The 18,147-nt window shown below is 38.9% G+C and overlaps 2 non-coding genes across 2 annotated transcripts; both read left to right on the forward strand.

Moving 5' to 3' along the window:
* Positions 1 to 8,966: 8,966 nt before the first annotated feature.
* On the forward strand, positions 8,967 to 9,074 carry LOC112781045 (small nucleolar RNA R71). The gene has a single exon (XR_003191843.1). It is a non-coding gene; the product is annotated as a small nucleolar RNA R71 (small nucleolar RNA).
* Positions 9,075 to 16,522: 7,448 nt separating this feature from the next.
* Positions 16,523 to 16,630, forward strand: LOC112782178 (small nucleolar RNA R71). The gene has a single exon (XR_003192913.1). It is a non-coding gene; the product is annotated as a small nucleolar RNA R71 (small nucleolar RNA).
* The last annotated feature ends 1,517 nt before the right edge of the window (positions 16,631 to 18,147 follow it).

The following is an 18,147-nucleotide window of genomic DNA, read 5'->3' on the forward strand; positions in this document are numbered from 1 at the left end:
AGTGAGAGCACAAAGCTCTTGTGGTGCACGAAATTGTGATCTCAGGCAACGGCGCCAAAAACTTGTACGCACGTCTTAATAAATTGTTTTTTATTCACAACTTCGATACAACTAACCAGCAAGTGCACTGGGTCGTCCAAGTAATAAACCTTACGTGAGTAAGGGTCGATCCCACGGAGATTGTTGGTGTGAAGCAAGCTATGGTCACCTTGTAAATCTCAGTCAGGCGGATATCAAAAGGTTATGGAGTTTTTGAAAATAAATGATAAATAGACAGAAAATAAAGATAGAAATACTTATGTAATTCATTGGTGAGAATTTCAGATAAGCGTATAGAGATGCTTTCGTTCCTCTGAATCTCTGCTTTCCCGCTGTCTTTATTTAATCAGTCTTACTCCTTTCTACGGCTGGCTTTATGTAAGGACATCACCGTTGTCAATGGCTACTTTTAATCCTCTCTGGAAAATGGTCTGATGCGCTGTCACTGCATGGCTAATCGTCTGGAGGCATCACCCTTGTCAATGGCTGCATCCTATCCTCTTGTGAAAATGGTCCAAATGCTCTGTCACAGCACGGCTAATCATCTGAGGTTATCGACCATATTGGAATAGGATTCACCCTCCTTTTGCGTCTGTCACTACGCCCAGCACTCGCGAGATTGAAGTTCATCACAGTCATTCAACCCCAGAGTCCTACTCGGAATACCACAGACAAGGTTTAGACTTTCCGGACTCTCATGAATGCCGCCATCAATCTAGCTTATACCACGAAGATTCTGATTAAGAGATCCAAGAGATACTCATTCAATCTAAGGTGGAACGGAAGTGGTTGTCAGGCACGCATTCGTGGGGGAATGATGATGATTGTCACGTTCATCACATTCATGTTGAAGTGCGAATGAATATCTTAGAAGCAGAATAAGTTGAATTGAATAGAAAAATAGTAGTACTTTGCATTAATCTTTGAGGAACAGCAGAGCTCCACACCTTAATCTATGGAGTGCAGAAACTCTACCGTATGAAAATACATAAGTGATAATGGTTCAGGCATGGCCAAATGGCCAGCCCCCATGAAAGTCTAAGATAGCATAAAACTGATCAAAGATGTCTAATACAATAGTAAAAAGTCCTATTTATAATAAACTAGTTACTAGGGTTTACAGAAGTAAGTAATTGATGCATAAATCCACTTTCGGGGCCCACTTGGTGTGTGCTTGGGCTGAGCTTGAATGTTACACGTGTAGAGGTCAATCTTGGAGTTGAACGCCAGTTTGTAACGTATTTCTGGCGTTCAACTCTGGCTTGTGACGTGTTTCTGGCGTTTAACTCCAGACAACAGCGTAGAACTGGTGTTCAACGCCCTTTTACATCATCTAAACTCGGCCAAAGTATAGACTATTATATATTGCTGGAAAGCCCTGGATGTCTACTTTCCAACGCAATTAAAAACGCGCCATTTTGAGTTCTGTAGCTCCAGAAAATCTACTTTGAGTGCAGGGAGGTCAGAATCCAACAGCATCAGCAGTCCTTCTTCAACCTCTGAATCTGATTTTTGCTCAAGTCCCTCAATTTCATCCAGAAAATACCTAAAATTACAGAAAAACACACAAACTCATAGTAAAGTCCAGAAATGTGAATTTAACATAAAAACTAATGAAAACATCCCTAAAAGTAACCATATTCTACTAAAAACATACTAAAAACAATGCCAAAAAGCGTATAAATTATCTGCTCATCACAACACCAAACTTAAATTATTGCTTGTCCCCAAGCAACTGAAAATCAAATAGGATAAAAAGAAGAGAATATACTATAAATTCCAAACTATCAATGAAACATAGCTCCAATTAAATGAGCGGGACTTATAGCTTTTTGCCTCTTGAATAGTTTTGGCATCTCACTTTATCCATTGAAGTTCAGAATGATTGGCATCTATAGGAACTCAGAGTTCAGATAGTGTTATTGATTCTCCTAGTTCAGTATGATGATTCTTGAACACAGCTATTTTATGAGTCTTGGCCGTGGCCCTAAGCACTTTGTTTTCCAGTATTACCACCGGATACATAAATGCCACAGACACATAATTGGGTGAACCTTTTCAGATTGTGACTCAGCTTTGCTAAAGTCCCCGATTAGAGGTGTCCAGGGTTCTTAAGCACACTCTTCTTTTGCTTTGGACCTTGACTTTAACCGCTCAGTCTCAAGTTTTCACTTGACACCTTCACGCCACAAGCACATGGTTAGGGACAGCTTGGTTTAGCCGCTTAGGCCAGGATTTTATTCCTTTAGGCCCTCCTATCCACTGATGCTCAAAGCCTTGGGATCCTTTTTATTTACCCTTGCCTTTTGGTTTTAAGGGTTATTGGCTTTTTGCTCTTGCCTCTTGGTTTTAAGAGCTTTTGGCTTTTTCTGCTTGCTTTTTATTTTTATTTTTTTTCTTTTTTTTTCTGCAAGCTTTGTTCTCTGCTGCTTTTTCTTGCTTCAAGAATAATTTTTATGATTTTTCATATTATCAAATAACATGTCTCCTTATCATCATTCTTTCAAGAGCCAACATATTTAACATTCTTAAACAACAACTTCAAAAGACATATGCACTGTTCAAGCATTCATTCAGAAAACAAGAAGCATTGTCACCACATCAATATAATTAAACTAAGTTCAAGGATAAATTCGAAACTCATGTACTTCTTGTTCTTTTGAATTAAAACAGTTTTCATTTAAGAGAGGTGATGGATTCATAGAAAAATTCATAACTTTAAGACAAAGTTACTAAATACTAATGATCATGTAATGAAGACACAAACATGGATAAGCACTTAACATAGAAAACGAAAAACAGAGAATGTAAGAACAAGGAATGAGTCCACCTTAGTGATGGTGGCGTTTCCTTCTTGAGGAACCAACGATGTCCTTGAGCTCTTCTATGTCTCTTCCATGTCTTTGTTGCTCCTCCCTCATTGCTTTTTGATCTTCTCTTATTTCATGAAGGATGATGGAGTGCTCTTGATGTTCCACCCTTAATTGTCCCATGTTGGAACTTAATTCTCATAGGGAGGTGTTGATTTGCTCCCAATAATTTTGTGGAGGAAAATGCATTTGAGGCATCTCTGGGATCTCATGGTGATGAGCTTCATGCGTCTCTTGAGATCCATGAATGGGCTCTCTTGCTTGCTCCATCCTTTTCTTAGTGATGGGCTTCTCTTCCTTAATGGGAATGTCTCCTTCTGTGAAAGCTCTAGCTGAGTAACATATATGGCAAATAAGATGAGGAAAAGCTAGCCTTGCCCCAGGAGAGGGCTTTTCGGCTATTTTGTAGAGTTCAAGGGAGATGACTTCATGAACTTCTACTTCCTCTCCAATCATGATGCTATGAATCATGATGGCCCGATCCACAGTAACTTCAGATCGGTTGCTAGTGGGGATGATGGAGCGTTGGATGAACTCCAACCATCCTCTAGCCACAGGCTTGAGGTCCAGTCTTCTTAATTGAACCGGCTTGCTGGTGCACGAAATTGTGTTCCATGTTCTTTGTACTTGTGTGAGAGTAACAATATATAATTGTATTGAATCCTCATTGTGGCTCTATGTGTGGACACAACTTCGGTACAACTGACCAGCAAGTGCACTGGGTCGTCCAAGTAATACCTTACGTGAGTAAGGGTCGAATCCCACAGAGATTGTTGGTATGAAGCAAGCTATGGTCATCTTGTAAATCTCAGTCAGGCGGATTTAAACATGATACTTGATTAGATTAAAATAAACAATAAAAGGGATAGAGATACTTATGTAAATCATTGGTAGGAATTTCAGATAAGCGAATAGAGATGCTTTTCGTTCCTCTGAACCTCTGTTTTCCTGCTATCTTCATCCAATCAGTCTCACTCCTTTCCATGGCTGGCTTTATGTGATACATCACCACTGTCAATGGCTACTTTCGGTCATCTCACGGGAAAATGATCCAATGCCATGTCACGGCACGGCTAATCGTCTGGAGATATCACCCTTGTCAATGGCTTCATCTTATCCTCTCAGTGAATAATATGCTCACGCACCCTGTCACGGCACGGCTATTCATCTGTCGGTTCTCGATCATGCCGGAATAGGATTTACTATCCTTTTGCGTCTGTCACTAACGCCCTGCAATCGCGAGTTAGGAGCTCGTCACAGTCATTCAATCACTGAATCCTACTCGGAATACCACAGACAAGGTTTAGACTTTCCGGATTCTCTTGAATGCCGCCATCATTCTAGCTTACGCCACGAAGATTCTGGTTAGGAGATCTAAGAGATATTCATTCTAGCTTAATTCATGTATAACAGAAGTGTTTGTCAGGCACGCGTTCATAAGGGAGAAGGATGATGAGCGTCACACATAATCATCACCTTCATCACGTTCTTGGGTGCGAATGGATATCTTAGAAGAGAAATAAGAAGATTTGGATAGAAAACAGTAGTACTTTGCATTAATCTTTGAGGAACAGCAGAGCTCCACACCTTAATCTATGGAGTGTAGAAACTCTACCGTATGAAAATACATAAGTGAAGGTCCAGGCATGGCCGTGTGGCCAGCCCCCTTGAATGTGATCACAGGATCAAAATACAATCCAGGATCTAAAGATGGTCGAAAATACTTCTAATACAATAGTAAGAGGTCCTATTTATAGTAAACTAGTCACTAGGGTTTACATGAGTAAGTAATTGATGCATAAATCCACTTCCGGGGCCCACTTGGTGTGTGTTTGGGCTGAGCTTAAGTGTTCCACGTGCAGAGGCCATTTGTGGAGTTGAACGCCAATTTCTGTGCCAGTTTGGGCGTTCAACTTTGGTTTTGGATCCTTTTCTGGCGCTGGACGCCAGATTTGGGCAGAAGGCTGGCGTTGAACGCCAGTTTACGTCGTCAATTCTTGGCCAAAGTATGGACTATTATATATTTCTGGAAAGCCCTGGATGTCTACTTTCCAACGCAATTAGAAGCGCGCCATTTCGAGTTCTGTAGCTCCAGAAAATCCACTTTGAGTGCAGGGAGGTCAGAATCCAACAGCATCAGTAGTCCTTTTTCAACCTCTGAATCTGATTTCTGCTCTAGTCCCTCAATTTCAGCCAGAAAATACCTGAAATCACAGAAAAATACACAAAATCATAGTAAAGTCCAGAAATGTGAATTTAACATAAAAACTAATGAAAACATCCCTAAAAGTAACTAGATCCTACTAAAAACATACTAAAAACAATGCCAAAAACGTATAAATTATCCGCTCATCACAACACCAAACTTAAATTGTTGCTTGTCCCCAAGCAACTGAAAATCAAATAGGATAAAAAGAAGAGAATATACTATAAATTCCAAACTATCAATGAAACAGAGCTTCAATCATATGAGCGGGACTTATAGCTTTTTGCCTCTTGAATTATTTTGGCATCTCACTTTATCCATTGAGGTTCAGAATGATTGGCATCTATAGGAACTTCAGATTTCGAATAGTGTTATTGACTCTCCTAGTTCAGTATGATGATTCTTGAACACAGCTTTTTTATGAGTCTTGGCCGTGGCCCTAAGCACTTTGTTTTCCAGTATTACCACCGGATACATAAATGCCACAGACACATAATTGGGTGAACCTTTTCAGATTGTGACTCAGCTTTGCTAAAGTCCCCAATTAGAGGTGTCCAGGGTTCTTAAGCACACTCTTTGTTTTTGCTTTGGACCTTGACTTTAACCGCTCAGTCTCAAGTTTTCACTTGACACCTACACGCCACAAGCACATGGTTAGGGACAGCTTGGTTTAGCCGCTTAGACCAGGATTTTATTCCTTTAGGCCCTCCTATCCACTGATGCTCAAAGCCTTGGGATCCTTTTTATTTGCCCTTGCCTTTTGGTTTTAAGGGTTATTGGCTTTTTCTGCTTGTTTTTTCTTTTTCTTTCTGTTTTTTTTTTTTGCCTGTTTTTTTTTTTTTTCTATTTTTTTCTGCAAGCTTTGTTCTTTGCTGCTTTTTCTTGCTTCAAGAATCATTTTTATGATTTTTCAGATTATCAAATAACATGTCTCCTAGTCATCATTCTTTCAAGAGCCAACATATTTAACATTCTTAAACAACAACTTCAAAAGACATATGCACTGTTCAAGCATACATTCAGAAAACAAGAAGCATTGTCACCACATCAATATAATTAAGCTAAGTTTAAGGATAAATTCGAAACTCATGTATTTCTTGTTCTTTTGAATTAAAACATTTTTCATTTAAGAGAGGTGATGGATTCATAGGACATTTATAACTTTAAGACATAGTTACTAACTACTAATGATCATGTAATGAAGACATAAACACAGATAAGCACATAACATAGAAAACGAAAAACAGAGAGAGTAAGAACAAGGAATGAGTCCACCTTAGTGATGTCCTTGAGCTCTTCTATGTCTCTTCCTTGTCTTTGCTGCTCCTCCTTTATTGCTTTTAGATCTTCTCTGATTTCATGAAGGATGATGGAGTGCTCTTGATGTTCCACCCTTAGTTGCTTCCAATAATTGTGTGGAAGAAAATGTATCCCCTGAGGTATCTCAGGGATCTCTTGATTTGCAGTCAAATGTTCTACCACTGAGCTATAGACCCTTGATGGAAGCTTTTGTCTTTCCTTTCCTCTTTCTAGAGGTTTCTCTGGCTTTAGGTGCCATCAATGGTTATGGAAAAAAAACAAAAAAGCTATGCTTTTACCACACCAAACTTAGAATGTTGCTCGCCCTCGAGCAAAAGAAGACGGAATAGATGAAGAAGAAGATGTGGAAATAAAAACTAGGATTATGAGGAGGTAAAGTGGGGATCCTGTGGGGTCCACAGATCTTGGGGTGTCAAGGCATTTACATCCCTGCACCAATTTAGGCATGCAAAATGCCCTTGCACACAACTCTGGGCGTTCAGCGCCAGGTTGGTGCCCATTTTGGGCGTTCAACGCCCCTTTGCTGCCATTTCTGGCGTTGAATGCCAGAACCATGCTTGTTCTGGGCGTTCAGCGCCAGGATGCTCCCATTCTGGGCGTTCAGCGCCAGAACTATGCTCTGTTCTGGCGTTTGAACGCCAGACAGATGCTCCTCCAGGGTGTGATTTTTCTTCTGCTGTTTTTGATTCCGTTTTTGATTTTTTTGTTTATTTTGTGACTCCACATGATCATGAACTTAAGAAAACATGAAAAACAATAAAAATAAGAATTAGATACACATTGGGTTGCCTCCCAACAAGCGCTTCTTTAATGTCAATAGCTTGACAGTGGGCTCTCATGGAGCCTCACAGATGTGCAGAGCTTTGTTGAGACTCTCCAACACCAAACTTAGAGTTTGGATATGGGAGTTCAACACCAAACTTAGAGTTTGGTTGTGGCCTCCCAACACCAAACTTAGAGTTTGACTGTGGGGGCTCTGGTTGACTCTGCTTTGAGAGAAGCTTTTCATGCTTCCTCTTCATGGTTGCAGAGGGAGGTCCTTGAGTTTTAAACACAAGGGAGTCCTCATTCCATTGGAGGACTATTTCACCTCTGTCAACATCAATCACAGCTCTTGCTGTGGCCAGGAAAGGTCTTCCTAGGATGATGGATTCATCCTCTTCCTTTCCAGTATCCAGGACTATGAAATCAGCAGGGATGTAAAGGCCTTCAACCTTTACTAACACGTCCTCTACTTGTCCATAAGCCTGTTTTCTAGAGCTGTCTGCCATCTCTAATGAGATTTTAGCAGCTTGCACCCCATAGATTCCCAATTTCTCTATTACAGAGAGGGGCATGAGGTTTATTCCTGAACCAAGGTCACACAGAGCCTTAAAGACCATGGTGCCTATGGTGCAAGGTATTATGAACTTTCCAGGATCCTGTCTCTTCTGAGACAATGTCAGTTGATCCAGATCACTTAGTTCATTGATGAACAAGGGAGGTTCAACTTCCCAAGCATCAATGCCAAATAATTTGGCATTCAGCTTCATGATTGCACCAAGAAACTTGGCAGTTTGCTCTTCAGTAACATCCTCATTCTCTTCAGAAGAGGAATACTCATCAGAGCTCATGAAGGGTATAAGGAGGTTCAATGGAATCTCTATGGTCTCTAGATGAGCCTCAGAGTCCTTTGGTTCCTCAGAGGGAAGCTCCTTATTAACCACTGGACGTCCCAGGAGGTCTTCCTCCTTGGGGTTCACGTCCTCTCCTCTCCTCACAGGTTCGGCCATGGCGCTTATGTCAATGGCCTTGCACTCTCCTTTTGGGTTCTCTTCTGTATTGCTTGGGAGAGTACTAGGAGGGATTTCAGTGATCCTTTTACTCAGCTGGCCCACTTGTGCTTCCAGATTTCTAATGGAAGACCTTGTTTCATTCATGAAACTTACAGTGGCCTTTGATAGATCAGAGACTAAATTTGCTAAATTAGAGGCATTTTGTTCAGAGTTCTCTGTCTGTTGCTGAGTTGATGATGGAAAAGGCTTGCTATTGCTAAACCTATTTCTTCCACCATTATTAAAGCTTTGTTGGGGCTTTTGATCCTTCCATGAGAAATTTGGATGATTTCTCCATGTTGAGTTATAGGTGTTTCCATAAGGTTCACCCAAGTAATTTACCTCTGCTATTGCAGGGTTCTCAGGATCATAGGCTTCTTCTTCAGAAGATGCCTCTTGAGTACTGTTGGATGCAGCTTGCATTCCATGCAGACTCTGAGAAATCATATTGACTTGCTGAGTCAATATTTTATTCTGAGCCAATATGGCATTCAGAGTATCAACCTCAAGAACTCCCTTCTTCATAGGCGTCCCATTACTCACAGGATTCCTTTCAGAAGTGTACATGAACTGGTTATTAGCAACCATGTCAATGAGTTCTTGAGCTTCTGCAGGCATTTTCTTTAGGTGAATGGATCCACCTGCAGAAGTGTCCAGTGACATCTTAGATAACTCAGACAGACCATCATAGAATATATCCAGGATGGTCCATTCTGAAAGCATGTTAGAAGGACACTTTTTGGTCAACTGTTTGTATCTTTCCCAAGCTTCATAGAGGGATTCACCTTCTTTCTGCCTGAAGGTTTGAACATCAGCTCTAAGCTTGCTCAGCTTTTGAGGAGGAAAGTACTTGGCTAAGAAAGCCGTGACCAGCTTATCCCAAGAGTTCAGGCTGTCTTTGGGTTGAGAATCCAACCATAATCTAGCTCTGTCTCTTACAGCAAAAGGGAAAAGCATAAGCCTGTAGACTTCAGGATCTACTCCATTAGTCTTAACAGTATCACATATCTGCAAGAATTCAGTTAAGAACTGAAAAGGATCTTTAGATGGAAGTCCATGAAACTTGCAGTTCTGCTGCATCAGAGAAACTAACTGAGGTTTCAGCTCAAAGTTGTTTGCTCCAATGGCAGGAATGGAGATGCTTCTTCCATGTAAATTGGAATTAGGTGCAGTAAAGTCACCAAGCATTCTCCTTGCATTGTTGTTGGGTTCGGCTGCCATCTCCTTTATTTGTTCGAAATTTTCAATCAAGTTGTCTCTGGATTGTTGTAATTTAGCTTCTCTTAATTTTCTCTTCAGAGTCCTTTCAGGTTCTGGATCAGCTTCAACAAGAATGCCTTTTTCTCTGTCCCTGCTCATAAGAAAGAGGAGAGAAAAAGAAAAGAAGAGGAATCCTCTATGTCACAGTAAAGAGGTTCCTTATTGTTAGTAGAAAAGAAGAAGAAGAAATTCGAACACAGATAGAGGAGGGGGTTCGAATTTGGTGATGATGTGAGGAAGAGATGTTAGTTAATGAATGAATAAATAGAATAGGATGAGAGAGAAGGAGGGATTTTTCGAAAATTATTTTTGAAAAGGAGTTAGTGATTTTTGAAAATAGTTTTTGAAAAATATTTAGTATTTTTTTTTCGAAAATTTTTTGAAATAAAAAAAAATAAAAATAATTAGTTAATTAAAAAGAAATTTTTGAAAAAGGGGGAGGTATTTTCGAAAATTAGAATTAGTTAGGTGGTTTTGAAAAAGTTAAGAAACAAACAAAAAGTTAGTTAGTTAGTTGAAACAAATTTTGAAAACCAATTTTGAAAAGATAAGTAGTTAGGAGGTTAGGAAAGATATTTTGAAAAGATATTTTTGAAAAAGATAAGATAAGAAGATATTTTGAAAAGATATGATAGAAATTAGTTTTGAAAAAGATTTGATTTTTAAAATCTCAATTAATGACTTGATTCATAAGAAATCACAAGATATGATTCTAGAACTTAAAGTTTGAATCTTTCTTAACAAGTAAGTAACAAACTTGAAATTTTTGAATCAAAACATTAATTGCTATTGTTATTTTCGAAAATTATGATATAAAATAAGAAAAAGATTTTTGAAAAATATTTTTGGAATTTTCGAAAATAACTAAGAAATTTGAAAAAGATTTGATTTTTGAAAAAGATTTTGAAAAAGATAAGATTTTCAAATTGAAAATTTGATTTGACTCATGAGAAATAATTTGATTTTTAAAAATTTTTGAAAAAGTCAACTCAATTTTCGAATTTGATGAGAGAAAAAAGGAAAGATATTTTTTTGATTTTTTGAAATTTTTATGAAAAACATGAAAATTATGCAATGCATGAAATTTTTAGATCAAAACATGTGATGCATGCAAGAATGCTATGAATGTCAAGATGAACACCAAGAACACTTTGAATGTCAAGATGAACATCAAGACACAATTTTGAAAAATTTTTAATGCAAAGAAAACATGCAAGACACCAAACTTAGAATTCTTTAATGCTTAGACACTAAGAATTCAAAAATGCATATGATAAACATGAAAAGACACAAAACAAAAAAAATCATCAAGATCAAACAAGAAGACTTACCAAGAACAACTTGAAGATCATGAAGAACACTATGAATGCATGAATTTTCGAAAAATGCAAGATGCATATGCAAGTGACACCAAACTTATAACATGACTCAAGACTCAAACAAGAAACACAAAATATTTTTTATTTTTATGATTTTATAATTTTTTTGGATTTTTATTTTATTTTTTTTGAAAATTATATGAAAAAGAAAAATAAGGATTCCAAAATTTTTAATATGAATTCCAGGAATCTAGCATTCTTAGTCTAAAGCTTCAGTCCAGGAATTAGACATGGCTCACTAGCCAGCCAAGCTTTCAATGAAAGCTCCGGTCCAAAACACTAGACATGGCCAATGGCCAGCCAAGCTTCAGCATGTAATTCAGATATGACATGCCTGACATACCCATTACCAAACGAATAGACATGGCTTTACAGCCAGCCAGGCTTCAGCATGCATCATGAAACACTAGAATTCATTCTTAAAAATTTTGAAGCCATAGAATAATTTATTTTTGAAAACATTTTTATTTTTTTTCGAAAACAGATGAGAAGATTTTAGAAATATTTTTGAAAAATTTTTGAAAATAAAATAAAAAGAAAATTACCTAATCTGAGCAACAAGATAAACCGTTAGTTGTCCAAACTCAAACAATCCCCGGCAACGGCGCCAAAAACTTGGCGTTGTTGCCGGATCAGACTTGGCACTGATGTTACCGGACCAAAAGCTTGCCGAAAACTCAAACAATCCCCGGCAACGGCGCCAAAAACTTGGTGCACGAAATTGTGTTCCATGTTCTTTGTACTTGTGTGAGAGTAACAATATATAATTGTATTGAATCCTCATTGTGGCTCTATGTGTGGACACAACTTCGGTACAACTGACCAGCAAGTGCATTGGGTCGTCCAAGTAATACCTTACGTGAGTAAGGGTCGAATCCCACGGAGATTGTTGGTATGAAGCAAGCTATGGTCATCTTGTAAATCTCAGTCAGGTGGATTTAAACATGATACTTGATTAGATTAAAATAAACAATAAAAGGGATAGAGATACTTATGTAAATCATTGGTAGGAATTTCAGATAAGCGAATAGAGATGCTTTTCGTTCCTCTGAACCTCTGCTTTCCTGCTATCTTCATCCAATCAGTCTCACTCCTTTCCATGGCTGGCTTTATGTGATACATCACCACTGTCAATGGCTACTTTTGGTCATCTCACGGGAAAATGATCCAATGCCCTGTCACGGCACGGCTAATCGTCTGGAGGCATCACCCTTGTCAATGGCTTCATCTTATCCTCTCAGTGAATAATATGCTCACGCACCCTGTCACGGCACGGCTATTCATCTGTCGGTTCTCGATCATGCCGGAATAGGATTTACTATCCTTTTGCGTCTGTCACTAACGCCCTGCAATCGCGAGTTAGGAGCTCGTCACAGTCATTCAATCACTGAATCCTACTCGGAATACCACAGACAAGGTTTAGACTTTCCAGATTCTCTTGAATGCCGCCATCATTCTAGCTTACGCCACGAAGATTCTGGTTAGGAGATCTAAGAGATATTCATTCTAGCTTAATTCATGTAGAACAGAAGTGTTTGTCAGGCACGCGTTCATAAGGGAGAAGGATGATGAGCGTCACACATAATCATCACCTTCATCACGTTCTTGGGTGCGAATGGATATCTTAGAAGAGAAATAAGAAGATTTGGATAGAAAACAGTAGTACTTTGCATTAATCTTTGAGGAACAGCAGAGCTCCACACCTTAATCTATGTAGTGTAGAAACTCTACCGTATGAAAATACATAAGTGAAGGTCCTGGCATGGCTGTGTGGCCAGCCCCCTTGAATGTGATCACAGGATCAAAATACAATCCAGGATCTAAAGATGGTCGAAAAGACTTCTAATACAATAGTAAGAGGTCCTATTTATAGTAAACTAGTCACTAGGGTTTACATGAGTAAGTAATTGATGCATAAATCCACTTCCAGGGCCCACTTGGTGTGTGTTTGGGCTGAGCTTAAGTGTTCCACGTGCAGAGGCCATTTGTGGAGTTGAACGCCAGTTTCTGTGCCAGTTTGGGCGTTCAACTCTGGTTTTGGATCCTTTTCTGGCGCTGGACGCCAGATTTGGGCAGAAGGCTGGCGTTGAACGCCAGTTTACGTTGTCAATTCTGGGCCAAAGTATGAACTATTATATATTGCTGGAAAGCCCTGGATGTCTACTTTCCAACGCAATTCGAAGCGCGCCATTTCGAGTTCTGTAGCTCCAGAAAAGCCACTTTGAGTGCAGGGAGGTCAGAATCCAATAGCATCAGTAGTCCTTTTTCAACCTCTGAATCTGATTTCTGCTCAAGTCCCTCAATTTCAGCCAGAAAATACCTGAAATCACAGAAAAACACACAAACTCATAGTAAAGTCCAGAAATGTGAATTTAACATAAAAACTAATGAAAACATCCCTAAAAGTAACTAGATCCTACTAAAAACATACTAAAAACAATGCCAAAAAGCGTATAAATTATCCGCTCATCACTTGCCTTTGGAGTCAATCTTCCATTGAGCTCCTTCCACACATATGTCCATGAGGACTTGTTGCAACCTTTGATTAAAGTTGACCCTTCTAGTGTAGGGGCGTGCATCTCCTTGCATCATAGGCAAGTTAAACGCCAACCTCACATTTTCCGGACTAAAATCTAAGTATTTCCCCCGAACCATTGTAATATAATTCTTTGGGTTTGGGTTCTTACTTTGATCATGGTTTCTAGTGATCCATGCATTGGCATAGAACTCTTGAACCATTAGGATGCCGACTTGTTGGATGGGGTTTGTTAGAACTTCCCAACCTCTTCTTTGGATTTCATGTCGGATCTCTGGATACTCATTCTTTTTGAGCTTGAAAGGGACCTCGGAGATCACTTTCTTCTTGACCACAACATCATAGAAGTGGTCTTGATGAGCTTTGGAGATGAATCTTTCCATCTCCCATGACTCGGAGGTGGAAGCTTTTGTCTTCCCTTTCCCTTTTCTAGAGGATTCTCCGGTCTTGGGTGCCATCAATGGTAATGGAAAAACAAAAAGCTTATGCTTTTACCACACCAAACTTAGAATATTGCTCGCCCTCGAGCAAGAAAAGAAAGAATAGATGAAGAAGAAGAAGAAGAAGAAGATATGGAGGAGAGGGGGGAGGGGTGTATTCGACTAAGAAGGGGAAGAGAGGGTTGTGTTCTGTGAAAATGAAGAAGAATGGAGGGCTTTATATAGGGAAGGGGGGGTAAGGTTCGACCATAAGGGTGGGTTTTGGGTGGGAAATTGATTTTGAATTTTGAAGGTAGGTGGGGTTTATGAGGTAGGTTTATGGGGAAGAGTGGATGGATGTGAGTGGTAAAGTGGTTATAGGGAAGAGAGATTGAGGTGATTGGTGAAGAGTTTTCGAGAAGAGTGTTTATGGGATTGTGTGAAAGAGGGGTGAGAAGAAGTGAGTGGAGGTAGGTGGGGATCCTGTGGGATCCACAGATCCTGAGGTGTTCAAGGATTTACAACCTTGCACCAAATTAGGCATGCAAAATGCCCTTGCACACAACTCTGGGTGTTCAGCGCCAGATTGGTGCTTGTTCTGGGCGTTGAACGCCCATTTGTTGCCCATTTCTGGCGTTGAACGCCAAAACCATGCTTGTTCTGGGCGTTCAACGCCAGCTCTTCTCCAGGGTGCAATTCTGGCATTCAAACGCCCAGATGCTGCCCATTTTGGGCATTCAGCACCAGAACCATGCTCTGTTCTGGCGTTGAACGCCATCCAGATGCTTCTTACTGGCGTTTAAACGCCAGTGAGGTCTTCCTCCAGGGTGTGATTTTTCTTCTGCTATTTTTGATTCCGTTTTCAATTTTTATATTTATTTTGTGACTCCACATGATCATGAACCTAATAAAACATGAAAGAACAAGAAAAATAAAATTAGATAAATAAAAAATTGGGTTGCCTCCCAACAAGTGCTTCTTTAATGTCAATAGCTTGACAGTGGGCTCTCATGGGGCCTCATAGATGTTCAGAGCATTGTTGAGACTTCCCAACACCAAACTTAGAGTTTGGTTGTGGCCTCCCAACACCAAACTTAGAGTTTGACTGTGGGGGCTTTGGTTGACTCTGTTTTGAGAGAAGCTTACTGTGCCTCTTTTCCATGTTTTTACAGAAGGGTAACCTTGAGTTGTAAATACAAGGGAGTCCTCATTCAATTGAAGGACTAATTTACCTCTGTTAACATCAATCACAGCTCTTGCTGTGGCTAGGAAAGGTCTTCCAAGGATGATGGATTCATCCTCATCCTTCCCAGTATCAAGGATTATGAAATCAGCAGGGATGTAAAGGCCTTCAACCTTTACTAACATGTCCTCTACTTGTCCATAAGCCTATTTTCTTGAATTGTCTGCCATCTCTAATGAGATTTTAGTAGCTTGCATCCCAAAGATTCCCAGTTTCTCTATTACAGAGAGGGGCATGAGGTTTATCCCTGAACCAAGGTCACACAGAGCCTTTTCAAAGATCATGTTGCCTATGGTACAAGTTATTACGAACTTTCCAGGATCCTGTTTCTTCTGAGGCAATGTCAGTTGATCCAGATCACTTAGTTCATTGGTGAACAAGGGAGGTTCATCTTCCCAAGTCTCAATACCAAATAATTTGGCATTCAGCTTCATGATTGCACCAAGGTACTTGGTAACTTGCTCTTCAGTAACATCCTCATTCTCTTCAGAAGAGGAATACTCATCAGAGCTCATGAATGGCATAAGGAGGTTCAATGGAATCTCTATGTTCTCTAGATGAGTCTCAGATTCCTTTGGTTCCTCAGAGGGAAACTCGTTATTGATCATTGGACGTCCCAGGAGGTCTTCCTCACTGAGATTTATGTCCTTCTCTTCCTCTCCAGGTTCGGCCATGGTGGTTATGTCAATGGCCTTGCACTCTCCTTTTGGATTTTCTTCTGTATTGCTTGGGAGAGTACTAGGAGGGATTTCAGTGATCCTTTTACTCAGCTGGCCCACTTGTGCTTCCAAATTTCTAATGGAGGATCTTGTTTCATTCATGAAACTCACAGTGGCCTTAGATAGATCAGAGACTATATTTGCTAAGCTAGATGGATTCTGCTCAGAATTCTCTGTCTGTTGTTGAGTGGATGATGGAAAAGGTTTACTATTGTTAAACCTATTTCTTCCACCATTATTAAAGCCTTGTTGAGGCTTTTGTTGATCCTTCCATGAGAGATTTGGGTGATTTCTCCATGAGGGGTTATAGGTGTTTCCATAAGGTTCACCCATGTAATTCACATCTGCTATTGCAGGGTTTTCAGGATCATAAGCTTCTTCTTCAGAAGATGCCTCTTGAGTACTGTTGGATGCAGCTTGCATTCCATTCAGACTCTGAGAAATCATATTGACCTGTTGGGTCAATAATTTGTTCTGAGCCAATATGGCATTCAGAGTATCAATTTTAAGAACTCCCTTCTTCTGAGGCGTCCCATTACTCACAGGATTCCTCTCAGAAGTGTACATGAGCTGGTTATTAGCAACCATGTCAATGAGTTCTTGAGCTTCTGCAGGCGTTTTCTTTAGGTGAATGGATCCACCTGCAAAAGTATCCAATGACATCTTAGCTAATTCAGACAGACCATCATAGAATATATCCAGGATGCTCCATTCTGAAAGCATGTCAGAAGGACACTTTTTGGTCAGTCCTTTGTATCTCTCCCAAGCTTCATAGAGGGATTCACCTTCTTTCTGTCTGAATGTCTGGACATCCACTCTAAGCTTACTCAGCTTTTGAGGAGGAAAGAACTTGGCTAAGAAAGCCTTGACCAGCTTATCCCAAGAGTTCAGGCTATCCTTAGGTTGAGAGTCCAACCATACTCTAGCTTTATCTCTTACAGCAAAAGGGAAAAGCATGAGCCTGTAGACTTCAGGATCTACTCCATTAGTCTTAACAGTATCACATATCTGCAAGAATTCAGTTAAGAACTGAAAAGGATCTTCAAATGGAAGTCCATGAAACTTGCAGTTCTGCTGCATCAGAGAAACTAATTGAGGTTTAAGCTCAAAATTGTTTGCTCCAATGGCAGGAATGGAGATGCTTCTTCCATGTAAATTGGAATTAGGTGCAGTAAAGTCACCAAGCATCCTCCTTGCATTATTATTATTTTCGGCTGCCATCTCCTCTTCCTGTTCGAAAATTTCTGAAAGGTGCTTGCTGGATTGTTGTAATTTAGCTTCTCTTAGTTTCCTCTTCAGAGTCCTTTCAGGTTCTGGATCTGCTTCAACAAGAATGTTCTTGTCCTTGCTCCTGCTCATATGAAAAAGAGGGACAAAAAAATAATAATAATAGGGGTCCTTTTTACCATAGTATAGAGGTCCCTGTGTGAGTAGAAGAAAAGAAGAAGAAAAAATTCGAACACAGATGGAAGAGGGGGTTCGAATTTGGGTGAGATGAAGTGTTAGTAGATGAATAAATAAATAGAAGGAGATAAGAGAGAGAGATAATTTTCGAAAATAATTTTTGAAAAAGAGTTAGTGATTTTCGAAAATAGTTTTTGAAAAAGGTTAGTAATTTTCGAGAATTAAAATCAAAAATTAAAATAATTAGTTAATTAAAAAGAAATTTTGAAAAAGAGGGAAGATATTTTTGAAAATTAGAGAGAGAGGGAGTTAGTTAGGTAGTTTTGAAAAAAATAAGAAACAAACAAAAAGTTAGTTAGTTAGTTGAAACAAATTTGAAAATCAATTTTGAAAAGATAAGAAGATAAGAAGTTAGAAAGGATATTTTAAAATCAAATTTTGAAAAAGATAAGATAAAGAGATATTTTTGAAAAGATATGATTGAAATTAGTTTTGAAAAAGATTTGATTTTTAAAATCACAATTAATGATTCGATTCACAAGAAATCACAAGATATGATTCTAGAACTCAAAGTTTGAATCTTTCTTAACAAGCAAGTAACAAACTTGAAATTTTTGAATCAAAACATTAATTGATGATGTTATTTTCGAAAATTAGGAGATAAAGATAAGAAAAGATTTTTGAAAAAGATTTTTAAAATTTTCGAAAATAAATAAGAAAAATGAAAAAGATTTTATTTTTGAAAAAGATAAGATTTTTAAATTGAAAATTTGATTTGACTCATAAAAACAACTAGATTTTAAAAAGTTTTGAAAAAGTCAACTCAAATTTTCGAAATTTATGAGTGAAAAAGGGAAAGATATTTTTTTGATTTTTGAATTTTTAATGATGAGAGGGAAAAACATGAAAAAGACTCAATGCATGAAAATTTTGAATCA

Source organism: Arachis hypogaea, chromosome 19 (genome assembly GCF_003086295.3).
Source record: "Arachis hypogaea cultivar Tifrunner chromosome 19, arahy.Tifrunner.gnm2.J5K5, whole genome shotgun sequence".
Lineage (NCBI taxonomy): Eukaryota > Viridiplantae > Streptophyta > Magnoliopsida > Fabales > Fabaceae > Arachis > Arachis hypogaea.